Below are 12,747 nucleotides of genomic sequence, written 5' to 3' on the forward strand. Positions count from 1 at the left end.
GCTCTGTCCACTTGCTGCTGCTCCATGCTCTGTCCACTTGCTGCTGCTCCATGCTCTGTCCACTTGCTGCTGCTCCATGCTCTGTCCACTTGCTGCTGCTCCATGCTCTGTCCACTTGCTGCTGCTCCATGCTCTGTCCACTTGCTGCTGCCCCATGCTCTGTCCACTTGCTGCTGCCCCATGCTCTGTCCACTTGCTGCTGCCCCATGCTCTGTCCACTTGCTGCTGCTCCATGCTCTGTCCACTTGCTGCTGCTCCATGCTCTGTCCACTTGCTGCTGCTCCATGCTCTGTCCACTTGCTGCTGCTCCATGCTCTGTCCACTTGCTGCTGCTCCATGCTCTGTCCACTTGCTGCTGCTCCATGCTCTGTCCACTTGCTGCTGCTCCATGCTCTGTCCACTTGCTGCTGCTCCATGCTCTGTCCACTTGCTGCTGCTCCATGCTCTGTCCACTTGCTGCTGCTCCATGCTCTGTCCACTTGCTGCTGCTCCATGCTCTGTACGCACGCTGCCGCTTCATGCTCTGTACGCACGCTGCCGCTCCATGCTCTTTACGCACGCTGCCGCTCCATGCTCCTGTACGCACGCTGCCGCTCCATGCTCCTGTACGCACGCTGCCGCTTCATGCTCCTGTACGCACGCTGCCGCTCCATGCTCCTGTACGCACGCTGCCGCTCCATGCTCCTGTAAGCACGCTGCCGCTCCATGCTCCTGTAAGCACGCTGCCGCTCCATGCTCCTGTACGCACGCTGCCGCTCCATGCTCCTGTACGCACGCTGCCGCTCCATGCTCCTGTACGCACGCTGCCGCTCCATGCTCCTGTACGCACGCTGCCGCTCCATGCTCCTGTACGCACGCTGCCGCTCCATGCTCCTGTACGCACGCTGCCGCTCCATGCTCCTGTACGCACGCTGCCGCTCCATGCTCCTGTACGCACGCGGCCCCCTCCATGCTCCTGTACGCACGCTGCCGCTCCATGCTCCTGTACGCACGCGGCCCCCTCCATGCTCCTGTACGCACGCTTCCCCCTCCATGCTCCTGTACGCACGCTTCCCCCTCCATGCTCCTGTACGCACGCTTCCCCCTCCATGCTCCTGTACGCACGCTTCCCCCTCCATGCTCCTGTACGCACGCTTCCCCCTCCATGCTCCTGTACGCACGCTTCCCCCTCCATGCTCCTGTACGCACGCTTCCCCCTCCATGCTCCTGTACGCACGCTTCCCCCTCCATGCTCCTGTACGCACGCTTCCCCCTCCATGCTCCTGTACGCACGCTTCCCCCTCCATGCTCCTGTACGCACGCTTCCCCCTCCATGCTCCTGTACGCACGCTTCCCCCTCCATGCTCCTGTACGCACGCTTCCCCCTCCATGCTCCTGTACGCACGCTTCCACCTCCATGCTCCTGTACGCACGCTTCCCCCTCCATGCTCCTGTACGCACGCTTCCCGCTCCATGCTCCTGTACGCACGCTTCCCCCTCCATGCTCCTGTACGCACGCTTCCCCCTCCATGCTCCTGTACGCACGCTTCCCCCTCCATGCTCCTGTACGCACGCTTCCCCCTCCATGCTCCTGTACGCACGCTTCCCCCTCCATGCTCCTGTACGCACGCTTCCCCCTCCATGCTCCTGTACGCACGCTTCCCCCTCCATGCTCCTGTACGCACGCTTCCACCTCCATGCTCCTGTACGCACGCTTCCACCTCCATGCTCCTGTACGCACGCTTCCCCCTCCATGCTCCTGTACGCACGCTTCCCCCTCCATGCTCCTGTACGCACGCTTCCCCCTCCATGCTCCTGTACGCACGCTTCCACCTCCATGCTCCTGTACGCACGCTTCCACCTCCATGCTCCTGTACGCACGCTTCCACCTCCATGCTCCTGTACGCACGCTTCCCCCTCCATGCTCCTGTACGCACGCTTCCCCCTCCATGCTCCTGTACGCACGCTTCCCCCTCCATGCTCCTGTACGCACGCTTCCCCCTCCATGCTCCTGTACGCACGCTTCCCCCTCCATGCTCCTGTACGCACGCTTCCCCCTCCATGCTCCTGTACGCACGCTTCCCCCTCCATGCTCCTGTACGCACGCTTCCCCCTCCATGCTCCTGTACGCACGCTTCCACCTCCATGCTCCTGTACGCACGCTTCCCCCTCCATGCTCCTGTACGCACGCTTCCCCCTCCATGCTCCTGTACGCACGCTTCCCCCTCCATGCTCCTGTACGCACGCTTCCCGCTCCATGCTCCTGTACGCACGCTTCCCGCTCCATGCTCCTGTACGCACGCTTCCCCCTCCATGCTCCTGTACGCACGCTTCCCCCTCCATGCTCCTGTACGCACGCTTCCCCCTCCATGCTCCTGTACGCACGCTTCCCCCTCCATGCTCCTGTACGCACGCTTCCCCCTCCATGCTCCTGTACGCACGCTTCCCCCTCCATGCTCCTGTACGCACGCTTCCCCCTCCATGCTCCTGTACGCACGCTTCCCCCTCCATGCTCCTGTACGCACGCTTCCCCCTCCATGCTCCTGTACGCACGCTTCCCCCTCCATGCTCCTGTACGCACGCTTCCCCCTCCATGCTCCTGTACGCACGCTTCCCCCTCCATGCTCCTGTACGCACGCTTCCCCCTCCATGCTCCTGTACGCACGCTTCCCGCTCCATGCTCCTGTACGCACGCTTCCCCCTCCATGCTCCTGTACGCACGCTTCCCCCTCCATGCTCCTGTACGCACGCTTCCCCCTCCATGCTCCTGTACGCACGCTTCCCCCTCCATGCTCCTGTACGCACGCTTCCCCCTCCATGCTCCTGTACGCACGCTTCCCCCTCCATGCTCCTGTACGCACGCTTCCCGCTCCATGCTCCTGTACGCACGCTTCCCGCTCCATGCTCCTGTACGCACGCTTCCCGCTCCATGCTCCTGTACGCACGCTTCCCCCTCCATGCTCCTGTACGCACGCTTCCCCCTCCATGCTCCTGTACGCACGCTTCCCCCTCCATGCTCCTGTACGCACGCTTCCCCCTCCATGCTCCTGTACGCACGCTTCCCCCTCCATGCTCCTGTACGCACGCTTCCCCCTCCATGCTCCTGTACGCACGCTTCCCCCTCCATGCTCCTGTACGCACGCTTCCCCCTCCATGCTCCTGTACGCATGCTGCTGCTACATCCAAAGACAACTGTAGCAGGGAAAGAAAGGGGGCAGTGCTGTGAGCTGCAGGATACCTGTAGATATTCTGGTGTCTCAACTTGTGCTTGTCCCCAGACACTGTGTGGCCCTGGTCTGAGGGTCTGAGGGGGGATTCTGGGCAACTGTAACCCCCCCCCCCCCCCCCGCCCTGTGTTTGCCTATGCAGGGCCAACAGATTTGAATATTATGAACAGATTGTGTAGGAAAGCTCTCATACTGCAAGGGAGGTGGTGAAATTAGTCAATGATTGGCCAATCAAAATTGAATGTGTATGCACCCTGAGGCTTAACATCCAATTTTGATGGGTGAATACATTTTGAATATGATGAGCACATTGTGTAGGTAAGCTCTCATACTACATGGAAGTAGTAACATTGGCCAATCAAAATTGGATGTGTGCACACGCCCTTAAGCCTGGTACACACTTACAATTATTATTGGGCAATCGCCTATCCATTTTACCAGCTCCATGTAGTATGAGGGCTGACCTACACAATCTGCTCATAGTATTCAATGTCGGCTGACCCTCATGCTACATGGAATATACATGTTTTTTCGCGATTATCGGCAAATGCAGCGCTTCTTGCAGTTTTTGAGAGATCGCGATTACCGTGCTAAGGATATGCTAATCACAATCGTTCAAAAATCGCAGGAAAGTACAGTAAAATGTATGCATTTATGGTGTAAAAATCACAGCGCAAAACACTGGCGCTAATTGCTAGCGTTTTGCGACTGTGAATGGGCCCTTAGTGCCCTTATTTAACACTGAAAATCATGGCCACAAACGGACTGCCATCACAATTTCTCTATTTTACACTAAACTTTGTCTTATTGCAAATTACTATTTCATTTTTATCTTTCTGTGTCATTGATCATTTTCACAATATGATTGCATCTCGTTTGTTCCTTGCGGTTCACATGTAATGTGTCTGTGTCAAAAGCAAATTGCATCAGTGTGAAAGGGCGCCAAGATTACCATTATAAGTGCTTTTGTTCCAGAAATCTTATGCTAGGTACACAGCATACAATTTTCAGTTAGATTTTCTGTTAGATTTACCTGCCAGATAGATTTTTTTTTTTTTTTCCAACATGTTGGAAAAAATCTATCTGGCCGGGAAATCCAACAGAAAATTGTATGGTGTGTACCTTGCATTACAGAGGAAGCCAGGAAATCATGCAAAGGCCAAGTAAATAGATAGTACAGAAGATTTCCCAGCAGTCCAAGTGTCTGGTGCTCCTAATGAGACCAGTCCGGGGTGGTGGTCACGGCAGTGTGACCTATAACAGGAACGCTGGGTATTGCCTTGCACAGATTTCTACACCTCGTTGACTCATTGATCTGCACGGTGTCTGCTGCTTTGCCATATGCTGTCTGCTTCTATTGCTGCCCTAGTTTGGTGGCTGCCGGGATTTGCTCATCTCTGGAAATGGGTGACCATACACTGGAAGAAATAAGGAGGCTTAATCCATTCATGGACTAAATAAGTCACTTTCTATTAATTAATCTACTTAATTATTCCATGGGGGATGGACAGCTCTGCATTATTTAGAAGCTTGTCTCTTAAAGAGGAAGCCGCTACTTGTTTGACGGAAGAATTAAGATGAAACTGGCTTCAATGCTTGCTAATTGCTATTAGGTAAAACACTTGAAAGGTTATTTATAAAAGAGAGGGGAGGAGCCATAGTGCTGTGCAAAGTGTGGCACCCCAGGGCGGCCTGTTATACATGTCAGTTGGGAGCCGTCATCACAGTTAGCTTTGGTTACTAGAGGATGTTACGTTGTGCATGCTTCAGCAGTCTTCTTGTGACTGGTACCTTCTCTGTGAGCGCATGCAGCGATAGATGAAGGTGTAATTAGGGCCCTGGGGGCATGGTCGTAGATTTACGCCCCCTTGTGGTCCTTTTGGTAAGCTGAAGTGTAGAGAGGTCAGAGAAGGTGACAAGTGGGCGCCTTGACACTTACTAGGCCCTAGGCACCTACCTAGATTACCTTGTGAACAATCCTGTTCTGAGTGTGTGTGTGTGTGTGTGTGTGATCCTCACGTCCAGACGGCTGCTCTGCTGCAGAAGCGCGCTTCGGCACGCTCCTGCGTGCGACCGTGTCTCCATGCTGTCCCCCGGTAGCCCTGGGATCAGTGAACGGGAACATGGTTCCCGTTCACCGATCTAAGTTGCCAACAGAAAAAACGATGGTTTCTAATCGGAGACTGCAGTTTTTCTAGAAATTTTCTTTTCCCTGTCCTGTCTTGTGCTTCCAGTTAGCGAGAAGCACAAGGAAAACAAAACTCAAGGTGGCCATCTTGTGGCCAAACAGTAAAACTACATCTACATACATTCTTCATGCCATTTTACACATATTATGACATTAAAAATTAACTGTTTTTTTCCCAACACCAAAAAATTACCCAAATAACATTTTTCATGAAAAAAAAAAATTACAATTAAGAAAAAAAAAAACATAAATAGTTACCTGAGGGTCTGAACTTTTTAAATATGCATTTGAAGGGGGTATACTACAAACATAATTCTTAGCAAAATGTACCACCCAAAGAAAGCCTAATTAGTGGCGGAAGAAACAAGATATAGATCAATACATTGTGATAAGTAGTGATAAAGTTATTAGCAAATGAATGGGAGGTGAAAATTGCTCTGATGCATAAGGTGAAAAATCCCCACGGGCTGAAATGGATAAATATCTGTGTGGCTATTGAAGATGGTCATCTACAGTATATACAGATTTGATTTGATTTTTCTGCCATTACTTTCTACAATTTCATTAATTCGAAGAAAAATGTGATATTTGGTAAATATTTGATATAAGATATATTGTGTATGTAGGGTCCCAATCCTACCTAGAACTAGGCTGTGTCTTCTCCTTCTCCTCCTCCTCCTCCTCCTCCTCCTCCTCCTCCTCCTCCTCCTCCTCCTCCTCCTCTTTTCTATTTTCCCGTTTTATTCGACCAAAACAATCAAATTGATGTAAAGTGAAAAAGAATATTTTTTTTTTCTATCAAGCAAAACAAACGATTATCTCTCCCTTTTTTTTCCCCCTATAAAAATACGATCGGACATGTTGGAAAAATCTTTATATTCGATCTAATGAAATAATCAAAGGAAATTATCTAATTAAAAAAAAATGAGGGGACTAAATTAAAGTTGAATGCATTCAAGCAGTCGCACTGTTACATAACTCACTGATGACTAAAGAGTACTTTCAGTGTACAAGAGCCTGTCATGTCATGTCATGTAATGCCGCCAGGATCAAGGGGACCACAGAGTCAATAACTCACGTGCTCAGCTGTAATTCATGTTCCATTGGCTCCTCCCCAGCTCAGCAGCCACTACCCACTACCTAAATGATGTCTGCCGAGCTCAGGGTGACCACAGTGGTTCAGAGGTCTTCCGATAGATGGCTGCTGCTGTCTTGCTCATCAAGATTGGGCGATACAAGGCTGGAAAAATGTTGCCTCGTCTGATGTCTAGATTTCAGCTGCGATAATCAGATGGTAGGGTTAAGCATAGGCTAACGTGGGGGAGATTACAGCTGCCCAGAATCCTCCCTCAGACCAGGGTTGGTGCAGTGTCTGGGGACAGGTGCAAGTTGAGACACCAGAATATCTGCAGACATCTTGCAGCTCACAGCAGCAGCGTGTTTACAGAGCATGGAGCAGCAGCATGTGTACATGTACAGAGCATGGAGCAGCAGCGTGAGTACATGTACAGAGCATGGAGCAGCAGCAGCGTGAGTACATGTACAGAGCATGGAGCAGCAGCAGCGTGAGTACATGTACAGAGCATGGAGCAGCAGCGTGTGTACATGTACAGAGCATGGAGCGGCTCTGGGGAACTTAAAGAGGAACTGAAGAGAGAGGTATATGGAGGCTGCCATGTTTATTTCCTTTTAAGCAATACCAGTTGCCTGGTAGCCCTGCTGATCCTCTGCCTCTAATGCTATTAGCCATAGCCCCTGAACAAGCATGCAGCAGATCAGGTGTTTCAGACTTTAAAGTCAGATCTGACAAGACTAGCTGCATGCTTGTTTCTGATGTTATTCAGATACTACTGCAGAGAAATAGACCAGCAGGGCTGCCAGGCAACTGGTATTGATTAAAAGGAAAAAAATATGGCAGCCTCCGTATACCTCTTACATCAGTTCCCCTTTAACAGAGTCAGAAATGAGCACAGCCCTGTGCCCTGCGGTGTGAATGCTTCACCTTCTCCTTCATTTCCAATGTTGGCTGTCCTCATTATTATCTGTATCCAAACTGCTCCTGATCGTTGTCAGTCAGTCGGACAGGAAATTGCATTGTGTTTACCCAGCATGATGTCCTACCACATTATTATACTGTATTGTGCGTGGCTGAGGGACACCTTTCAGGAATCCCCCCTCCCCCCCCCCCCCTTGAAAATCCTGGGTTTGCCCCTGTTAAGGTTGCTATACATCAGGGACTTGGTGGCCGATCGACCATACGATTCAATTAAAATAATTGGAATTAGATGAAAATCTGTGCCGCCAAGTCCCTGCCCGACAGACAATGAGACCAACTTTGGGCCCAAATTGGTTGCATATATTGGTCGGACTGGTGCGTGGTGGTAACAGCGAGCAATATCGGGACAAGCAACGAAACCCCAGGCGCTGTTTCCACAATGTATGCAATGTGCAGGGCCAATTCATACTTCTTGCTACCTGAGGCAAACTTGTCCCCCCCCATTTGGAATGATCGCACAGCCCCCGACAATTTACCATACTCTGCTTCATTTAATGTTTTCAGTCAGCAAGGCAGCATATGCAAGGACTTGAGACATGACATGCTGCAGCTCAACACAATAACCCGCTGGCTGCGAGTCTGTGACAAACTGCTCAACCTCAGCCAGTCAAATGAGCTTAAAAACCAAATTCTTAAGGTGCATACACACATCAGACCATAGTCTTTGGAAAATGAAAGATCACAGACCAATCTTACCTCCTTCCATGTAGTATGAGAGCCATACCTACACAGTCTTTTCTATGGAGCTGAACTCCCCATCAGACAGAAATCTTTGCAAGATGCTGCACACAAAGATGCTGTACACCTGCAACAGATCAGTATCTGCAAAAGATATGTTCCTGCCAAAGATCCGTTCCTGCAAATTGCATTCATAGTCTATGAGATCTGCAGATCTCATGCACACCTTGTATAACTGATATTCATCTGCAGATCAGATCCACCAGGATGGATTTTTAGATCTGCAGATGATTGTCAGATCTGCAGATGAATATCTGTTATACAAGTATTATGTATCAAACGCAGATAGAACAGAGGCGCCAAAAAGAGTAAAAACACTATTATTTAAAAACAGTATAAAGAGGGAAGGTAAGGTGGACTTACCTCCCTCTAGCAGTGGAAAACAAAACTCTGAGGTAGAGTAAAATGCATTTATTAAACAGTGTAACTCCTAAAGATGCAACGCGTTTCGCGGGCCACAGCACCGCTTCCTCAGGCTATACAGGAGTTCAAAAAAGCTGTATCCAATCCAAGTATTGAATGAGCGCCTCTGTCTCATTCAATACTTGGATTGGATACAGCTTTTTTGAACTCCTGTATAGCCTGAGGAAGCGGTGCTGTGGCCTGCGAAACGCGTTGCATCTTTAGGAGTTACACTGTTTAATAAATGCATTCTACTCTACCTCAGAGTTTTGTTTTCCACTGCTAGAGGGAGGTAAGTCCACCTTACCTTCCCTCTTTATACTGTTTTTAAATAATAGTGTTTTTACTCTTTTTGGCGCCTCTGTTCTATCTGCGTTTGATACATATTACTTATTCACCCTTGGTGGAGGGGTACGCCCCCTTTTTTCTCCTGTCTACAGAGAGCGACTTTTATACCCGAGTGGGGTCGGGTACCAATTCTCCCCACCTGCCTTTCAAGTGGTTGCCTGCTGGTGACCCTTTTTTGTGAGTATATTTCTGCACGAACTATCTAGACAGATTTTCTCTGTTAAAACTATATTGCACTATTGGGCTCTCGGTGCCCTGTTTTTTCTTTTGTTTTATCTGTTATACAAGGTGTCTATGATGATCTGCAGATCTCATAGACTATGAATGCAATTTGCAGGAACGGATCTTTTGCAGGAACAGATCTTTTGCAGATACTGATCTTTTGAATGTGTACAGCATCTCTGTGCGCAGCATCTTGCAAAGATTTCTGTCTGATGGGAAGTTCAGCTCCATAGAATAGACTGTGTAGGTATGGCTCTCATACTACATGGAAGGGGGTAAGATTGGTCTGTGATCTTTCATTTTCCAAAGACTGTAGTCTGATGTGTGTATGCACCTTTAGTAAATAGAGGAGGTAGTGGTGGACTTGCCTCCTCCAAGTAGACACACAACAACTGTAGTAAAAACAGTCAATATATTTTATTTATGAACTCCAAATATGCAACGCGTTTCGCAGGTTTGATCCCGCTTCATCAGGCAATAACAACGGAGCAATAGCATATGTGGTCAGTAGAAGAGCCAGGCTCATAAATAAAATATATTGACTGTCTTTACTACAGTCGTTGTGTGTCTACTTGGAGGAGGTAAATCCACCACTACCTCCTCTATTTACCAAGAATTTGTTTTAAGCTCATTTAGCTTCCTTTTATCCTTTTGGCACCTCTGTTCTCCTGCATAATATTGAGTCCACCCTGGGTGGAGGGTTGAACCCCCTTTTTCCCATTTACAGAGAGTGGGGTCAGGAAAATCTCCCCACCTGCCTTTACAGTGGTTGCCTAATGGTAACCCTGGTTTGTGAGTATTAATATTTACTCTATCTAGTAACCATTTACCAGTACATATTACACTATTGGGGCTCTTGGTGTTCCTTGTTTTTAACCTCAGCCAGTCGGCCGTCCTCCATTCCTCCTCGGTCAGGACAGCAGTGCCACCTCCTCCCTTCTGCTGTGCAAGTCAAATGAAACACTGCTGCTTACATGGAACGCGACTGTAGGCAGCATGTGCTAGCCCTCATCTGCCGGGAGCAGCGCTATCTAATTTAAATTTCGATTATGAGTAGCTCCGTGTAGTGCTCACCATTACCCACTACCTTCTAGATTGTAAGCTGGCAAGGGCAGGGACCTACTCCTATTTTTTTTTTCTTATTCTGATTCATTTATCACATAAAGGTGCACCAGCATTGGTTTTGAACCTCTCATGTATCCATGTTCCCAACTGTTTGTTTTGTACTATGTACACCACTACTACTGAGGGCTATATAAATAAAAAATATTATTAATAGTAATTGGTGTACAGCACTTCTCAGAATATCCTCTGTGTGATTAGTTCAGTGCTTTTTCTGGATTCCAATTTATACAGTACAAAATATCATTTTAGCATCCCTGGACACTATTCTTAGGTTTTTCTGCAGTGAACCTTCCATTTTAAATGCATCAGCACTACCAGTTAAATGTGGTTTTATCAGTGTTGCTTGCGTGTTTTTGCCAGTCATTTTCACATTGAATATGCCATTTTTGTTTTTGTTTTTTGTATATGAAAATACACTACATTTTTTGCGTTTTTGTCCAAATAACAAATTTTTTAAAAAAGTGGCATATTTTTGACCCACATTGCAATTTTTGAAAATGGCTGCTATATTCGGAATGTGCTTTGTGCGAAAATGCAAACATTTATAGCAAGTAATGTCTTCTTCTCTCCCCATATTAGGCATTAAAGAGGAACTCCAGTAAAATATTCTAATAAACAGTGCTTAATAAAATGCTTAATTGTTACAATAATTATGTATAAATGATTTAGTCAGTGTTTGCCCATTTTAAAATCTTTCTAAAATCTTTCATTTTTACTGCTGACAGGTGATGTCAGTGGAAGTAGCTGCTGCTTGCTTTTTTGGCAGTTGGAAAGAGCTGTTATTTCCCACAATGCAACAAGGCTCCCACAGTGTGATGTCAGCACCATGGTCCTGACATAACACTGTGGGAGTGGTTTCAACACAATATCAGCCATAAAGAGCCCCCTGATGATCTGTTTGAGAAAAGGTAAAGATTTCTCATGGGAAAGGGGGCATCAGTCACTGATTGGGATGAAGTTCAGTCCTTGGTTACGGTTTCTCTTCAAAGAGAGCCCGAGGTGGGCTCAAAAAAAAAAAATGGGCTACCTGATCGGCAGGGCTGAGCGGATCAGGTAGCCACAAAAAATGCCGCTCCTGTGGGCCGCAATGGCCCACTTTCACTTGCATGACACTGCACTGAGAGACTGTGTTGTCTCTCATAGCATGCAGGGAGGCGGGGGAGTGGCAGGAGGTGCAGCCAGGGGAAGAGAGCTGCCCAATGGCAGCTCAGGAAACCCTGTAGGAACGCCCCTGAAAGTGCATTCCTCTCCCCTCTACCTCCGAGTTAGCGATAAATCTTGTCGCTAAACTCGGGAAGGGGGGCGGGCTATAGTGCGGCGTTGGGGGGGCAGAGATCGGTGGTTGGGGGACACGAGCCATGTCGTTAGAAAGATAACATACTTGTGTGTCCCATCCACTCCCTGAAGATCCACCTTGGGTTCTCTTTAAAGAAAGTGAAAAATCAAAGCACAAAAAAGCTAAACTAAAGTTGTCGCTGTTTAAGCGAAAATTAAAACGAAAAAATTATTTCAGCATATTTTTGCTTGTCGGAAAGAAAATTGTACTAATTTTCGCTGAAATAAGGGAAAAAGAATATCGGAATTTTCACTCATTACTGGTTTTTATAATTGTATAAGAAAATTAAATATGCAGTAAAAAAAAAAAAAGGCTATACTACGACTTGAACTTTGACCTGCAAATGATATAGTATGGCACTGTTCTAACCAATAGGTCCCCTTTTTACTGGATATTTATCAAGGGTAAGTGATCTAATCTAAAATGAAATAACCAGTCAATTAGGACATAAGAAAAATGCAGTGTAGTTTTTAAGCATCGTGATTTTTATCCCATTCTTGATGGCTTATGTGAAATCTGTTATTTAACTTCCAGTTTTATATTTTTACTGAGGAGACAAAAATTAAGTTTGGTAACAATGAAAACTTTGAAAGATTACACTAATATTCTGCCGATCTCAGCAGAGCCTGCTATTTTGCATATGCTTGCATGTATAATTAGTGCTCCTTCTGTACATGTCTGCAATTAGCACAGCGGTGATTAATAAAATTACTCATCAAGCTTAATAGAACTGCAAAATAAGGTATAATTAATTTGTCATTAATAAATCATGTCTTAATTAACTAATTTGTTGATTGCGGGCATTTTTTTTTCTTTTTGTCTCCCGCCTCCCACCTGAGCACTCATAATTTGTCTGCGCTGTGTGGACTATAGCTGGAGGGTCATACGTACAATAACAGCATTAGAGGTAGTTTTTCTCCACATGGATCCATCTGAAGCTTATTCCATTGCTATCCTGTATTGTCTGCCAGTGTGTGTCTGTATACATTACACATTATCACTGCATATCAGTTGTGTAATCGAGGGCCATGTTTCCGTATATGTGAGATACTGTGGGGCTCCCAACATCTCTATCAAACTGCATTCTGGGAGATTCTGCTGACTCAGTTTATTGTCCATCACTGAG

Source organism: Hyperolius riggenbachi, chromosome 10, assembly GCF_040937935.1.
Source record: "Hyperolius riggenbachi isolate aHypRig1 chromosome 10, aHypRig1.pri, whole genome shotgun sequence".
Classification (NCBI taxonomy): domain Eukaryota; kingdom Metazoa; phylum Chordata; class Amphibia; order Anura; family Hyperoliidae; genus Hyperolius; species Hyperolius riggenbachi.